Below are 19,079 nucleotides of genomic sequence, written 5' to 3' on the forward strand. Positions count from 1 at the left end.
AGGACTTTAGCTAATGCCATGGTAATGGATAAGGGCACAGAGAGCAGCATAAATACTTTCATTGACTGCAAACACAATTAATACTTTTAGTCAGTAATGATCATACTTGAGTTTCCCTCATCAGTGCATTTATACAATAAAATGAGTGCCAAAAATTATGATGAGCTCCTTCAGTCAAATGATCAAATACCATTACACATTATGCCACAGACATAGAAGTGTAAAAAGTTTAATTTAGTCACTCAGTTCTGTTCAGACTGCTGAGAAAAGAGCAATGATGCTAGTCTTCATTGCTTTATTGATGAAAGTCCAAATAAAATTTGTCAGTTCTCACCTTGGACAGTGAAATGCAGTTCAATGTTATTGAAAGCTGGCAGTCAGTGGTGGATAATGCCAAATGACATTCTAATGATGCAAGAAAAAAAAATTATAGATCAAATGCTTTAAATGTACATTTTACATGTTTAACCAAATGTGTTATGTTGCTACAGGGACCTGTTGGAATTTGAACCCTCAAGCAAGGGTATTGAAAGTAATTGGTTTCACAGTATTTATCAGAGTTACCACAGAGAAAGACATATATTAGCAATGTGAGAAAGAATTTAATTGCAATGATAATGTGACATTGTATCAAGTAACATTGAAAGTGCAACAGAAACAATTTATTAAAGTTGTTCTTTCACATTTGACAATGAATGTTTAGATGATTGGAATGTCTCAAACAGTTAGCATATCCATGTACTCACACGATATTAACCAAAGACTGCAAACACTTCAGGTGTATCCATTTCTTTTGGCCTTGTGTCTCACTTTATCATCAATGCTTTCTTTATAACATGTCTATTTCTGTTTTATTGCCATATGTTATCTTTATGAATGCTTAAAATACACCATTTAATAAGAATAACATTTCTTACTAAGGGCAGTAACTGTGGTCATTAAATCCAGCATTTCACTATTATGACTGTTAATCTCTGAAATCATTCAATGTACTTTCATATCTTTTCATAAGTCTCTTCTCCCTGACACACCCTCAATAGGTGTACATCAAAGAGGGGAGACTGAAAGATGATTGTTCCTGCAGTCAGAGTAATCATAGACACCTGCAAGACATTAACAGGGAATACTTCTTAATGCTCATCCTTGCATTGCTCAGGCATGTGCATGTAATCATGTAGGTCCTTACACTATATTTACATTCCCTACACTTAGTGAGGCTTTTGGTATTCAAGAATGCTAAAGATTTCACACCTCATTTGCATGCTCACAGTGCTCACAGGGCTGAGTATGCACTATATAAAGATAATCATGTAGCCAATGCCTTTCTATCACATTGAGAAAACTGTTTTGTATCAATATTGCTAGAAAAACAAGACTTTTGGAGATTTATCCATTTTCTACAGTGCTGTACTGTCAAAGAATGTTGCTATTTCTTCAATAATGCTTTAAGTTTAACATTAAAAGGTGAATTGAAGAGACCACTGAAAAACAGTTTTATTATCTTACTTTTTTTTGTTTATTCCTTTATTTTGCCATAGCCATGTCTGCATTTCTAAAATGATGCTATTGAATGCTACATAACAAATTATTTAATTTGTATGTCATGTTTGCCCACTTATTGTGGATTATTCAATTGTAACTGTGTAGGATGGTATGGTGTTTTTATCTCTTTTGGCAGGAAAAAAATGTGTTTTGTATATGGATTTTTACTTGACTGAACTGCACAGCAGTGGATATGGTATTTAAAACAGTTTGATCTTATTGATCTTACTTTTCTAATGTTGCATTTAGAATTGCTATTGTTAATGCTGCAATGTATTACACAGTTAAATCTGTGTTATCTCAATTACAGAAGTGTTATAAGAGTTTTAAATATGCCTCTTTTTGGGGGAGGGGCTGATGGGGTGGTTAACTTGGGTTTAGCCATAGTGAGCAATTATCAGATTTAAATTGTGTGTATGTTGGATGCGTTTAGTCACACATAAGTGAGCTCACAGCCATCCTGTCTGTGAATTATATGTGCAGTTATGCGTGTCTGTTTTCTATTTAATCTCATGCAGGGATATGGCATCCGATAAAAAAATCAGTACCCTGTAAGCCACCGTAGAGTGATGTAGAAAATTAGGTCATTGTCTAGGCCTTATGTCAACATGGAGCTTTTCTGTTAGAGAGAGGCAGAGGTGACCAATCAGCTCAAGACAGGATATGGCAGCAGGTGGTTGATGACATCAATGCTGTTGGAAGGCATAGAAGAACTTACTCCCAGAAATGATATGGGCAAGTGACATGATAACCTCTGCCCACTGTAGCACTGCTGCAATTGCCCAGGAACAGTTGGCTATGGAGGGTGCTTCTACTACCAAACCACCACTAACTGAAACAGAGGAGTTCCTCCTGCTGTCAGAGATCAAGGTAGCTTGGCAGAGGGTTCCACCACAATGCCTGATGTCAGTGCACATGTGGATGACAGACCCAGAGTGTCACAAGCAGATTTTCCAGGTGTGCAAAAAGCAAATGACATTGTTATATTTTTATATGCATATATCAAAAATGTCTGATATGTATATATATATATATATATATATATATATATATATATATGTGTGTGTGTGTGTGTGTGTGTGTGTATTTGTTTACTGTCAATACTGTATATAAGATAGATTTAGGTCTCTATGAAAGTAAAGTTGGTGTTGCTTTATTATCTGTTAAGAAGTTTAACATACCTTTTATTCTCCATTTTTCTTTTTGTAGTGCTCATTGCTTGTTATCATAGGTGATCCTGAGAGTCACACTGTGGAACTTCTACCACCTGAAGTTGGAGCATCGGTAGCGTCTGATGATAATGGTAAAGCTGAAGAGGCACAGTGTGCAGGTGTGCAGGGTCAGTCTGACAATGATTTTTGACTCCCACATCCCCTTCCCATATTACAGACATAGTCAGTATGCACATGTTCATAGGTTCATAGATTAGTACAGGCTAACTGCCCATGTGGGACATTTTAAGCCTAGCCAATTAACCCATGTGAGAATCAAACCCTGTACCTTGTGTGTGTAATGCAAATATCTTAACCATTATACCACCTCCCTATAAAACAAAATGTGCACATCCTGTACTAGAACCCCCATACCATCTGCACTCCACCCCTACACCTAACACATGCTGCCATGGGACACAGAGATAACTGATATACAAGTTGAGTGTGACACAGCTGATCAGGCTAGTGTTGTTACTCTGGTTGCACAGATGGTTACTTCTCCTGGTAGCCATTGAGAGGGCATGGGACCATACAAAAGAGTTTGTAGATGTGCTCAGAGGAGGTCTGCTGTCCACTGTCTCTTTCTGAAGTTAGTGTCTCACTAGGTGCTGCCAGCCATATTTGTAGGACTGTAGTGGAGGCACAGGCATGTTTTACCATGGCCTGGGAAGATATAGTGCAACTACTAGATGTAGTGCATTCTGACATGAGTGATGTCTTCAACTCAGTGGGCAGCTCCTTAGACAGGATGAATGGCAGACTAGAATGGGCAGTTTCTGTGATGGAATATCTGTTGGGTGAGAAAGGGAATGCTTATGGTCATAAAGCTGCTATATCTTCTGTTGTTAGCAGATATGACCATACAAGATCCCGCTCCAACAGTGATACTACATCCACTGCTCTATCAGTGATTACAGTATCCACACCCAGACACAACACGCCACTGGTTCATGGTTCATGAGGAGAGTTCATTTAGCAGACATCACTCACATTCAAGTAGTATCCCAGCTGCCAGGGCCATGGAAGTATCAGTGCAATATAAGACAGTGGTGATTTCATGGTTGGGAGTGACAGTGCTGAACTGAGTACTCTACCATGCATGGGTCACACCTGTCCAAGATGCATTGATGTAGTGCTGATAGTACAGTGCTTGATTGAGTGAATTCAGATATACACACACACACACATGCGTGTGTGCACACACACACACACACACACACACACACACACACACACACACACACACACACACACACTGAAAAAAATGTACCTGCCCATATTACTTCACACACATGGCAACTATCTAAACAGTACTGTTGAGTGCTATACATCTGTTGTTTCTGGCCATGAACATGGAATACTCATGAAGAGACATGTTTCTTACTTGCACACACTTACTTATTTCATGTCAGTTTAGCCCCCACCCCCACTGTGTGCAAATTTTTTTTAAACACCTTTATTGAATTATCACTTGTGACACAGACAAATTTACATTTATACAAAAGTAATCAAACTATATTAACAAATTAGCATTAACAAACATTATACTTCACATATATTGCTATATATCATATAACTTAAGCAACATTACATAAATTATTCAATTCCTACCCCTTTTTTAAAACAAGAAATGACTGTGCCCTGCCCTTTGCACATGTCCATGTGACTTAGGGTTGCATATATCTATAATTCACACAGTGGATGGTGAATGCTTCCTTATTCACAAGATTGGACTTATCAATATGATTTGTAGAAGAAAAGTTATTGAGTTCTTGTTCATACTTATTTATTATGTTATACCATTCTGTATCAAACAAGATCTAGACATAAGATAATAATATTGTCAACTGGATACTCAGAACATATTTAAGATTAGATATGTCTTTGTAAAAACTCTGAATAGATTTGGGAAACCATTTAAACTTTATCAATTCAGCATGAACTATGACAGAAGTTTTAGCAGGATTAAATTGAAAAGAGGAAGTAATATTAAACTACAGCTGAGGAAAATTTAACTATAGAAATTTTAGAACTCAAGTAGGGGAACAAAGATGGCTGCCATTCTATAAGCACTGTAGTTCTTCAGCTCTTCAAATATCTGAGAAAAAAATTAACCCTGTGGAGTTATACTTAGAGTAAACATACTAATTGGCAGTTATTACCAATCTACCAAAAGTCACTTTTGGTTCTGAGAAAGAAAAATCGGAAAAAATACTTGGTAATAGCAGGATTGGATCTGATTGTCAGGTTGACTCTGAACAGAGCACCGAACAAAGGACTGACTTATTTCACCTCTGTAACTTTTCCTTGGGAAACAAATCTTCGTGCAGAGTTTCGAAATGTCAAAGGAGGACAAAAATATGGAAACTACAACTTCCAAAACCAAGCTGTCAGCTTTGCAATCACCGGAGAAGGAATCTTTATTTAAGAGACAGAAAACTATCAAACAGCAAGAGACTGCAAAAACAGGGGCATCAACAAAATCTGATCAACAGGTTACAATGGAAGAAATCAAATCAGCATTGCTACCTATACAGGATGCCTTAAAAGAGCTAACATCTCAAACGCTTTCATTTAGTGATACATGTAACCGGATTCTCGAAAGAATAGAGAAAGCAGAAACTAGAATAGCTACCAATGAAGACAACATAATAATGCTCACTAAAAGAACAGAGACACATGGGTCAGACATTCAAATGATGCAAAACAAAATTCTGGACTTGGAAGCAAGATCCAGACGTAACAATATAATCATCAGAGGGATTCCAGAATTTATTCAATATAATGACCTGATCATTTATATTACACAAATATTCGAAATATTGCTCAAGGATTCTGAGGATGTTAAGCAGATGGTCATAGAAAGGGCGCATAGAGCATACAGAGAATCTCAAGCTTCAAATATACCCAGACCTGTTTATGTTAGAATATTGAACTACCAAGATGTGAGCAAAGTACTGTTAACTATTAAAAAATCTGGTGGATCTATAATGTGGCAAAATAATAAAATTTCCATAGCACAGGATTTACCAACACAAATAAGGCAATCTAGACAAATGCTGGCTCCATATTGTAAGTTTCTAATTGACAAAAATATCAGATTTCAAATGAAATACCCCAATAACTTAATTTTTACTGTTGATGGCATTAAATACTCTGTAAACACAAGGAAAGAAGCAAGACCTACCTTTTTGAAGATTTTTAAGGCTCTCCCATCTTCAGAAATGTGAATAATCCATTTTGGCTTTCTGCAGCATCAGGGAGAATGGGATTCTTCATTCACAATGATCCGAGGCTTCAAAATCCTTTGTTTGTTCTGTTTCTGGTAACAGGCCTGGAGATTCATCTTCTTATCTTTTTATTTCATAGTTCCAGTTGCAACACAAAGTTCCCACGAAGTTTTATGGCTGTAGCGAGCGTTTCTAACCCACGAGGCAAAAGGAAATGCATTGGAGGAAGCAGAGGGACCGTTTTTAGCATGGTGCAGCCAGGAGTTCCGTTCGCAAATTGGGTCCCCCGTAGCGAGCGCGAAGGAAAGGATTTGAACTGCCTTTACAGTTTAAATAGCTGGGAAGAAAGAGGAACTGATGGAGAAGCAAAACAAAACCTTCTTGGACTTATTTTGAAGGAAAAGGACTGTAAGTTAGTGAAGTCTGAGTGATGCAGGTAAACGCTGTGGAAATGCATTGAGTAGTAGAGAAGGAGATTGTAATGTGTAGTGGCAGAATAAGGTACTGTAGTTTTTTATATTTGCTTTCTCTTTTCTCCTTCTGTTTCTCTTGTCTTTTATTCCTTTTCTTTTTTTTCCTGTAGATAGGTTGTATTATTTCTAACTGAAAAATGCTACAAAAATGGTTAGTTTAACTGACCTAACAATGTGCATATAATAATAAAAGAAGTTGTTTTTATATGTCCAATTTAAGGCATTTTTCTTCTTTCTTCTCCTTTTACTGTGCTCCCTTCATGCGTTTTTTTCAACCCTTCTGTTCCTCTCTCGTTTACATATGGTTGCTACAAATGAGAGTGCTATTATAGTTTCATTTTTAAACTGCATTGATTTTCAATACTAACAGGTTAGTAGGTAAGTTGTAGGGGAGGAACAAAGCAGATTAAAGTAGTTAGATCATTTTATCCAGTAGATGCAGGGTGTTGGGAAATGTTAAATAACTCTGTGCTTTCTATGTTAACTAATATTTAATACTGTATAGAACAACAAATTAAAATGTTACATGCTATTGCTGAATATAAAGCTGGAGTGAACTGAAGTACATTAGAATTTCAGGATACAATTAGTTTATTTGTATATCCATAAATATGTCCAGAGCTGTAGTTACTTATAAGTAGTGTTTAGTAGGGAATGTCAGAATTAGGCTTTGTACACGTAGAAGTAGTTGTTGTAGGTTTTTTGCATGGGGTTTTATTGTTAAATAATAGTAATAGTAGGTTAGTTACTCAGATGGTTTCCAGTAATGTGAAAAACCTATGTTCATCCTGGTCCAGAGGAATAGTGGATAGGCACTGGGTAGGGATGGGATGGCAGTTTTGCTTCAAAACAATTGATGATATGCCAACTTATGTTATTCTAAGGTTGCTCAAAAAGATTAGACATCGATTTACATTTCTAATGAATGTTAAATGTGGATAATAGAATCTTGGAATATCAAAGGACTCCAGAACATGAAAAAAAGAAAGCTGTTTTTTCATTTGTTTCTTAAATCATCAGCAAGTTGTATCTTAATACAAGAAATGCATATGACTAATGACCAGTGGGAGTCAGTGAAGGATAAGAAATGGGTTAGGAAGATTGTGATGGCGGAAGGAACAACAAATAGTGCAGGGGTGGCAATTTTAATTAAGAATCACTTTCAGGGTGATATTATGGATGTGAAAATGGATCAGGAGGGTAGATGGTGTTTGGCTCTTCTCACATCCAAATGTTTTGATAAACCTATAGTACTAATATGTGTATATGCCCCTAATGTTAATCAGCATCATTTCATGGCTTCAATTTATTCCATTTTACAGTCATATAATAATTTCTATATAGTGTTGGGAGGTGACTGGAACTCTTATCAAGATCCTAAATTAGACAAGTTGGGTGCTTCTAAAGCGTTCAATAAACAGGCAATGGTAGCATTGAAAGAATTAAAAATGGATTTCAAACTCTATGACCCTTTTAAACGCATACAGCCACAAGGGAAAGCAGAGAATTTTACCTTTTACTCAACCTGTCACAAAATGTGGTCGAGAATTGACTTTTTCTTAATTTCAGAGATGTTAATCTCAGCTGACCCTAGTGTATCTAATCAAGTTAGACAACTCTCAGACCATTCAAAGATAACTTTAACCTTAAACAGCAGTAATATGAATACTAAGAGGCTTCGAGGGTATAATTGGTCCTTGAACCCATTTTTACTAACCAAGGAGGATATATTAATGGAAGTCAAGGAGATACTTAAACAGTCATTAAACAATATTTCCCAAAATAGACACCCAGTAGATATAGAATGGGCTACAACTAAAACGCAGCTAAGAGGACTATTTATTCAAAAAGCTACATATTATAAAAAATTGCAAAAGAAGACTCAGTTGGATTTAGAAACTAAAATTCAATTATTGGACCAAGATTTGATGAGGAACTATAATGAACAGACAGAAACTGAGTTATTAAGATGTCAGAAAGAACTATTTTTACTTCATAATAGAAAATTGTCACTTTATGAACAAAGAAATTTAGTCAAATATGCAAATCATATTCAAACCCCCTCGAAAGCATTAGCTCGGATCATTAATACTACATATACTGACAAGGCAGATATCATGAAGACCTTTGAAAAAAATTTTAATCAGATTTACAGTGAGAAGCAGACACTCTTGCAAGATAAAGACAGAAAAGATTTTCTACAGAATATCACTTTCCCCAATATTGAGAAGGACTTTCATAGAGATTTAATCAAACTGATTACAGCTGAGGAGGTGCTAGAGACAATCAAGAAACTAAAGCCTCACAAAGCCCCAGGCCCAGATGGTTTGACCTCAGAATTCTACAAATCTTTTAGTGAGATTCTGAGCAATGTATTGTCACAGACTTTCAATTATATTACTCTAAACAGAATTAATGATCCTCATTTTAACGCCTCAAGGACAGTTCTGATATTAAAGGAGAAGGGTGATTCCAAAAATCCTGATAATTACAGGCCCATATCACTTTTGAATATGGACATGAAAATCATGACATCCATTCTGGCGAGTAGACTGAAAAAGGTAATAAACCCAATAATATCAGAGGAACAGGCGGGGTTTGTGGATGGGAGACAGACCACGGATAATACCTTAACACTGCATACCTTAATCTCTTATGCGAAATACAAAAACCTGAATTTGTACACCCTAATAATTGATGCTCAGAAAGAATTTGATAGGGTTAATTTGGTTTATTTATTTGATATATTACCATATTTTAATATACCGCAGGAGTTTATCTCAACGTTAAGGATACTTTACAAAAATGCATACACAAATTTATTTATAAATCACGAATGCTCGAATAGGATACAAATTAAAAATGGTACCCGACAGGGCTGCCCATTATCTCCCATCTTATTTAATCTTTACTTGGAGCCTTTATTTTTACACCTTAAGAAAAATGTTTTTTATAATTCTCCTGTACTGTATGGAATAAAGGTTAGGATGGCTGCCTTTGCAGATGATTTAAACATATATTGTACCACACCGGTTTCCGATACTGAAAAAATATTAGCTGCAATAGAAATCTTTGAGAGAATTTCCAACTACAAGCTAAATTTTAAAAAATCTAAAATATTCCCATTAAACACACCCACACCCTTCTCAATGCTACCATTGATAGGACAAGTAATGACGGAAGAAAAGATAAAATATCTGGGGATTGTCTTCTCAATTGAAAATAGAGATTTTTTTTATAAACAATGTAAAGTCAACTGCAGATCAAATAACATTGGATCTTGAAAGATGGAGTAAATTGATGTTACCAATGATGGCAAGAGCAGCAATTATAAGAATGAATGTTCTTCCTAGAATGTTATATATTTTTAGAGCTGCACAACTCAGAATTATGAAAACATTCTTCAAACAGCTTCATGTAAGATTGGGGAGATTTCTTTGGGAACCTAGGAAGATGACAATATCATATGAAAAACTGATGATTCCAAAAACTAAGGGGGGGGGCTGGAGTTACCGGATTTCGAAATGTGTTATTTACTGATTCAGGCCAACAGGATTTTAAAGACGTCTTACTTCGACAGTGATAGTAGTAAATAGACACCCAAATGGGTACTCCTAACATATAAGCATATAAGTGAAGTGGGAGTCAATGCTAAAGCATTACCCTTTCTGAATAATCGGACAATGAGTACATATAAGTTAATGGAACACATCAAGAGCTATGTAACGGCAATTCAAACTCTTTTTGCTTCCTTAAATTTACTAAAATATATGATGGTTTTCCAACCGTTTCATGGGAACCCAAATTTAACAATTGGTAGTCAATTGATATATCTAAAGAAATTCCCCTTAATTAAGGAGTTAACTCTACTCGATTTATATCCTTTTCTAGGAGTTCCAGTACATGATATTCTAAAAGAAATGGAACTTCCTATTTCCTACTTAATTATAGTAAGACAGCTAAAAGACTTGGTTATATAATATTTTAATAACTTTGAAATAAAAGGGGAGGATTTAACCACTTCTCGTAATCTATGGGAAGCGCTGTTGCAAGATAGAAAATATATAACTGCAGCATATAAATTGATAAAAGAGAGGAAGTATAATAATTATACTCTTTTATCGAGTTACTGGAGGGAGAAATTGATATTGCCAGATGACAATAAGATATTGGAGGCATTTAAGTTAACATTAAAGTCCGTATCCCTTCAAAAATTGATATTTACGCAGTTGATGATATTTAACAATGCATACTATACCCGTCTCACTTTGCACAAATTTGATGCGAAGAATTCACCCAAATGCCCACAATGCTTAGATCAGACAGCTGATTTGCTTCACATGTTCTGGAGTTGTAAGTGCATTTATAAATTGTGGAATTCCTTAAAATTGCAGTTACAAAAAATGGGTTACCAAAATTCATAGGTTCATAGGTTCATAGGTTTATACTAGGCTATCTGCCCGAGGGCATTTACAAGCCTAGCCCATCGTTTTGTGGCTTACGCCACCCCTTTAGTATGGGGAACTATACCCATTATTTTGCTGTGCCTCTGTCGAGCAGTGACACTGAGGTAATCCCTGGGGTATATCTGCGATCTCCCATCCATTGGTCAAGATTTCTCTTGAACAAGGCCAGCGAGGTGCTCTGCCTCACATGTACCGGGATTTTGTTCCACAGCATAGGGAGTCTTTGGGTAATGAATCTATCCCTCCAGCACGTCATATTAATAGCCGTGTCGAGGTTTAAGTCTCCGCCCTTGTGGCTCTGATGGATCTAGATTTTTGAGGTGAAGCATATTCATCAAATCTGGGTTTGACATGGCCTTGTATGTTAGGCAAAGGTCACCTCTGAGCAAGCGGTGGCGACTGAATAGAGCTGGAGTTCTTTCAGTCGGGCAGCATAGGACAGATTTTTGAGACCCTTTATCCTTTTGGTGAGGAACTTTTGTGGCCTCTCCAGCTGCTGCAGGTGTCGGGTCAGATACATCCCAAATGGGGCATTGTACTCAATCATTGGTCTGATGAGTGATGAGTAAAGGGAGACTATGACCTCCCTTGATCTAGATGAGAATCCCTTCATGATAAGGTGGGCAATGTAGAAAGTCTTCCTAACTACTTTAGCTACATGGGTGTCGAATGACAGACTACTATCAACCTGGGTCCCCAGGTCCCTGATAACTTCTTCTGTGCTCAGTGGATTGCCACCTATTTGGTAGCTAGGGGTAACCTTGTTTTTCCCAAAGGGTATGACTATGCATTTTTGGCATTTAACTTCAGGCCGTGGCTCTGGCACCAGTTATCCGTTTCTGTGAGACCCTTCTGAAGGATATCTGTGTCAGATGTGTTTTCTACTATGGCCCAGTTTGCAGTCATCTGCAAACTTTGTCAGCCATAACCCTCCTGTGTTTGCTTGTACTTGGAAAAGTAGATGCCAAACAAGAGTGGGCCCAGGACTGAGCCCTGTGGGACACCACTTGTGACAGGTTTTGAGTCTGACATGGCGCCAGCAACTCTGACCCTGTGGGTTCTGTCACTCAGCCAGTTTGCAACCCATCTTGTGATGTATGGGTTAACATTTAAGCTGATGAGTTTTTCAATGATACCCGAGTGGGGTATTGTATCGAAGGCCTTAGCCAGATCGAGGTAGGCTGTATGGACTGCCTTTCCTCGTCAATGGCTTTGGTGACTGTTTCAAGAAGTCAACCAAGTTTAAAAGGCATGATCTGCCTTTGACAAAGCCAAACTGGGTTGGATCCAAAGTCTGCAAATTCCCTATGTCTTTATTTATGAGGTCCATTATGATCCTCTCCATGGCTTTGCAGATAAGGCTTCTCAGGCTAATGGGCGGTAATTTCCAGGGTCGGTGGAGGCACCGCCTTTGTGAAGTGGGACCACAGTTGCAGTGCGCCACTCCTGGGTGCGTATCCAGAGGTAAGACTTTGATTAAACAGCTGTCCTAGCTGTGGGTTTAATTCCTCATTGAGTTCGTGGAGCACACAGCCGGGGACACCATCAGGTCCCATGGATGCTGTGTTTTTGCTTTGGAGAGCAGTTCTCACTTGGGCGCTGGAGATGTTTGGGGGCTGCAATCGTTTGGTATAGATATCTCTCCTTTTGGGGAGGGGAGAAGTTTGCACTGAACCTGTCAGCCAGTATGTTGGCAATGTCTGTAGGATCAGTAATCTTCACATCATTTTGAACTAGTTCTGAGCATATCTGGGAGTTTCCTCCTAGGTGTCTAACATAGCTAAAGAAGGCCTTATGATTGTCTTTTGAGTCTTTAGCTATTTTTCTCTCGAAATTTGCTTTGGATGATTTTATGAGAGCTCTTAGTTTTTTACTTATAGTGATCAAGGGTGTCTTACCTTTTAAGGATTTTGCTGTATCTTGTAGTAGCTTCCTCCTTTTATTGTAGAGTTTGTTTATGGCTGGGGTCCACCAGACTGGACGCTTGCCTTTGGTACTAAGAGTCTTTGTTTTGTTTGGGATTGCCTTATCCATGCAGTCCTGCAGGTGCTGGTAGAAGGCGTCTGTAAGTGATTCAGTGGCTTGAGTACTGTTTTCCACCAGCTCGGGGGCCTTAAAGGAGACCACACTAGTCTTTAGAAGTGTGAAGTCGGCTTTTGAGAAGTTCTTTACTGTGGTCTTTTTTATTTCAGGTGGGGGTGGGATGAGGACCTCTAGCGAGATTAGTTTGTGATCTGATCTCACCAGTGAGGGGTATACTTCCGGTGTTGAACATTGTGCTCCCATGTTCGTGATGATGAGATCAAGTATGTTATCTCCTCTTGTGGGGATGGTGACTAGTTGTTCCATGGCATTTGAGTTTATGAATTCCAGGAACTTTTGGGCTAGGGTGTTTGGGCTTGAGTAGTGTTCCCAGTCTATATTAGGGTAATTGAAGTCACCTAGTATGATGGTGTTTGATGATACATTTATCCCCTCTAGTGTTTTCAGGAAGGCCATGTGAGGTTCCTGAGTTTGTGAGGGTGGCCTGTAACATGCTACAATTTGCAGAGCAGTCTTGCCTATGGTTAATTGCACCTGGATGGTCTCCGATGCATCGTGCGTTGCCACCAGTCTTGAGGTGTGGGTGTCCTTAATGAATATGGATACCCCTCCTTTCTTAGTATTGTCCGGATTTTGGGGCGGAGCATGATATGAGGTAAAACCTGATAGCGCTGGGGTGCTCTCAGGAGCCTTGAACCAGGTTTCTGTCACAGCACAGACATCGATGTTCTCCATACTGAGAAGGGCCTCGAGTGCGTGCATTTTGAGATTGAGACTTCTGGCATTGAGCAGCATTACCCTTAGTTTTTCCTTTTTGTGTTCTAGGGTGGTAGGTTTAGAATTTGAGCCTTGCCTAAAAAAGGCACTATGGGGGTGGCAAGAGCCTTTGCCAATATCCGGAATCCCAGGGGTGACAGGTGCAAGCCGTCCCTTGCGAAGCAGCGTGGCTTGTCCAGCATGTCATCCCAGGCAGACAGATACTGGATCCCCTTTGAGTGACACCAGTGTTTAAGCCAATTGTTAAAGCTGATCATCTTATCTCTGTATTGTGGCATCACTCTTGGTGAAGGTAGGATACTCTCTTGGGAGTTTATGATTCTTCATATTCCCCCGGAGAATCTAGATAAATCAAAAACGATTGTAATTATGAATATTTGCCTATTAATGAAATTATATATAGCCACAAATTGGTTGAACCCAGCTTAGACATCGTGGGAAAATTTCAGATTGTTGGCAATAAAACACATCTTAGCGCATAAACTTTTAATTAGTGACCACAAGAAAAATATCAATAATATAAAAATATGGGAGCAAATTTTTAATATTGTTTTGGCTTAGAGGTTACTATCCACTTTTTCTCGGGACCCAGAGTATAGTTTAAAATCAACCTTAGATTACATAGAGAATGTACAGAAAAGACAGATTGTTGGCTTTGATTTATTAAGGTTGTTTTTTTATTATTTTCCTTTTGATTGTAAATGCTGTACCTATGATCAATACATGAGGTTGATATATATGTGAAGTTAACCAATGGAAGCATTTTGTATATATTGTATATAATGTGTGATTTTGTAATATGGTTGTGAAAAACAATAAAAATGATTATTGAAAAAAAAAGAACTCAAGTAAAGCTTCACAAGGCACTGTCTGTACAAATATTAATTCATATACGTCTAGTCTTTCAATGTATTATGGAAATTACATTCTTATAATGTTACAGTTCCAGATTAGGTTTTATAATTATGCATAATTCTAATAAAATTAAAATTGAGAAGGGAGTTAAATAATGGGAATATGAAAAACTATGAGATTAAGTATATATTTAGGTGCATTTTAGAAGCATTTGAATTTGCTTATACCATTTAATATTTTAGGATGTTAGAAGTAGTATGTCAAAAATATATATTTATATGTTCTCCAGACACCATTATGGAAGTTGTAGTACCTATAATTTTGGGAAAAGAAATAAAAGACTTGGTAATAAAATAAATAAATTGACATTTGAGAAAATGTTCACACCTCTCATTAATATAACCATCAGGCCCAGAAGCTTTGGTATTTTTTCATGTTTTAATAGCTGTTTTTTTTTCTATTATAAAAAGAATCTTGGAAATGGAATGAATTAAGAAAGCCTTCCATATCCTGCTTCTGCCTACAAGAGGATATGTCACAATACATGTTTTTGTAAGTATTAGAAAATATCTAAAACAGATTAATTAAAGCTTATAATATTATCTCCTGCCCTAAATAAGGCAATGTTTTTAAAAGGTTTTTGAATGTGAGTAATAGAGACAAGTAGGCTTGATGGAGCATTAATAGAGGCAAGCAGGCTTGATAGAGTATGATCTCATCCTAAGAAGTTGTCATTCTCTGCTCAAATTATCTTAGCTTAGAATATATATCTGCAGTTAAATGAAACTGCATTTAGTTAAGTTTTAACTTTATATTTTCATCACAACTACCTAACAATGCTTGCTGTGCTATTTTACTCTAGTAAATAATTTCCCCTTCTTTATTGACTTTTTATAAATCACTTGAATAATGCAGAGCAGCACACTGAATATCTGCCTTGATCTGGAAAGAGTTATTTTTTTTATTTTAGTGAGCTTATAATTAATAAGCCTGCTTCTGGTTGAGTGTCCAGTAAACCAGGATTTTGAGTCTATTTCTAACCAAGAGTATTCTTTTGATTTAATGCATCGAAGTCTAATAACAAATTAACTTCACACTGATCAGAAAACTAATAGAGTTCAGTAATTATGTCTTGTAGAAGTTTTAGGAGGTCATTTGAAATTAGTTAAAATATATCTGGCACCAAAATGTATGCAGGAATGAAATAAAGTGAATTGCTTAGATTCTGGATACTTAAAAGGGTTGATAATGTGATAAAAACAATACAAGTTTTGAATTTTTCTTGGGGAGTTTTCATTTTAAATCATTAGCCTTTGAAAATTCTGTTCCAAACAGCATTAGTAACAATGTTCTAATCTCTTCTATAGTTAAGTACTTATTTATAAAATATGATAATAAATGCATCACTGACTCTATGAATTCAACTTGACCTACACGTGTAGTAAATAACAATCAATAGGACTTTATCTATGGTATGGTCAAATGACTCCCCCCAAACACAGAGTACTCACACAACAAACACACACACACACACACACACACACACACACACACACACACACACACACACACACACACACACACACACACATACACACACACACACACACACACACACACACACACACACACACACACACACACACAGAAGAAAGTCCCTGTTAAGACAGTGTATAAATTATGTAATATGAAAGGAAAATATAGGCCTTTGGCTGGGAATGTAGGGTTTTAGACAAAGTAATTAGAATGTATGTCTTACAAGACATATATAAAGCATATGTGATTGTAAAAATAACAGTCCTGTAAGCAAATAAAGATAGAGAACTGAAAATTGTATTTGACTAACACATTAATTCGGAAACAGCACATGTAGTTAACATATTTAGGATGTTTTGCTGTTTCCCTTTAGGTAACTAATTTTATATTTGTTCGTATACAGTAGGTTGGGGTTAAAGAAAAAATATATAGTAACCACTCTTGTTAAAAGGATGCAAGCATAGTACTTGAACTCCAGATTTTTATTCATTGATGTAAAAGCTATAATTAAAGAAGCATTAAGTTACAGAACTAAACAGTCCACAGTGAATGCCATGTTACACAACGCAAAGGATACTTTAACTGCAAGTCTACTCTAAAATGAAAAGGACATTTCTAGTCCAAGACAGGAAGCTTAAGATAAAATTCATAGCCTCTGTTATTTACTTTAAAATTAAATATAATAGAGGACTGCAAGGTATGGCAAGTACAATGTAGAATTTAAAGAAACAAAGAACATTGCCTTGATATACACAGCAGCTCTTTTGAGTGTGCACCTTTAACCCCTAGTGGGAGTGGCTTAAGCCTTTAAAAACTAAGTTATCACCTTAGAGTTCTAGAAAACACTCATTGAAAGAGGTCAAATATCAATAGAGTTGTGTTTGCCATCACATATGGCACAAGACAAAATATCCTGGCACCTTGTAAGTAACATGATTTTGGAATTATTAATGCAAATATGAACAATCCATATTTGACGCCTAGAGGAGCAGTAGGGGTTAACTGCAGAAGACGCCTGGAGGAGCACTCGGCTGTAATGAGTTAACATGATCTGAAGTGAAAATTGAAGAAAACATGTATACACTTGTCTTTCTTGATGTGGAAAGACTCATTAGCTGGTGAAGTAATCTTAGAAATCATAACTGGACAGTGTGAGGTCCCTCAGATGGAACACATAAATATAAACATTTAACATTAGGTTGTGTAAAGGCAGTATCATGCTAATCTGCTCTTTGTATTGATAACTTAAAATATGTCATTCCAACCAGATTTGTAGAAGTATAATTAAGAACCAGTAGTATATAATAAACAAAACCCAAGTGAGTGAATGAATGTTGGAGCCTTGGAAGTATTCATTTTAATTTATAAAGACATTAGTAGAATTGTTCTCCACATATGCAGCTTTATATATCAGTTTTGTAGGTTACAGCTGCATAATAAATCAGCTAGTTGTGCCTATGGATTCACATTAAACCATTTTTTATAACACTAGGAAAATGTGAGCACTGTTGTGCTTTCTCAGAGTATCTGCTGTCTGACATGCATGAGTGGAGTTCTTGTGATACTATGACTGAATGCTGATGTAACACTTTTTGGTAAAAAAAATGATACAAGGAATAAAAAAGTAACTGACCTTCTTCAAAAATAACAAAGAATGGATAAAAAAAAAAACCTAGAAATCTGTCAATAAAGACAATGCACTAGCTCAGGATGGCCCTCTGACATACAGGGATAAAGTGCTGACAGTGTTCTAGATGACTGGAGTTTGATTAGGGACTCAGGTCACTGGAGAACCTGAATGGGAGTGAATAGCTGATGCTGGTTTGATCATTTTAGGGAGGGGGATAAAGTGTGGAGAACTGTTTCATTGCTCACTGCAACTGTAAAAAAACTGGAGTAGTGTAGGATGCAGCTAGGATTAGGTCATAATGACCATGTGGTACACATAAGCCAAACATCCTGATATGTAGAGCTAGACCTTCCTCATAGGCAGCAGCACATGGTGGAGTTAGACCAGGCAGAGGGGCTCTCATATAACTATTGCAAGCTAACCTGACTCTTTATCACCTCTGAGGAGAATGCATGGGATGATAGGAATCTCTCCCAAGTAAGGGAATGAATGTATCACAGAACTCTGGTTCAAACCAATTCACAGCTGAGTATGGCAAGGAAAGAATGGGCTGAATGGGGCTAATCATACTAGCTGGTCATGCAGGGTTTAAACAAAACACTGTGCTCGTTTTTAGTTTATAGAGCACTTGTGAACTCTGCAATGGGTTACTTCATATATATGAAAATAGAAACACTCAAGCCAAACAAGTTGAAGTTAAAACTGTGCATCATTGTCCCTAGCATTAACTATATGCCAACGTATGACTATTTAAAACAAAACAAACATTAGCACAATCTAATATACTCTGATATGGTCATGATGGTGTATCTCATTCAGAAAATATATAATCCTAAACTAGAAAAGAAAAGAAAAGAAAAGAAAAGAAATAACACATAGCTCAATGGCCACACCATATGAAAGTTTTGAAAACTTACACCACAGCCAACTAAATTACATATAAATATGTCTATATGCTATGTTATTTCAATCTGTTTTAAGCAAACAATTCACTAAAAATATCCTTTGCTTCTTTACAGTCAGATATCTGATATATCTATGTATGTATTCAAAAAAGGCTAAGCTTATCTAGAAAAAAGCATTTGAAAACAGATGTTCTTCCTAATTAAGTATTGGCAAATGGGGAGAGGTTTCTTATTGCATTTTTATATTCTAGTGGTAGGTCTAATGCAGTTTTAAGACATTTTATACCTTGACATTAAGTAGTTTAATGTAAACCAATCCGGATTATCAGTAACAGGTTTCAAACGTGCTCTTCTTGTTCTTTGTATTATTATGGAATGTTCTGATTTTGGCTCATCAGGAAGCTGGAG

Source organism: Protopterus annectens, chromosome 3.part0 (genome assembly GCF_019279795.1).
Source record: "Protopterus annectens isolate FY-2018-M chromosome 3.part0, PAN1.0, whole genome shotgun sequence".
Classification (NCBI taxonomy): Eukaryota; Metazoa; Chordata; order Ceratodontiformes; family Protopteridae; genus Protopterus; species Protopterus annectens.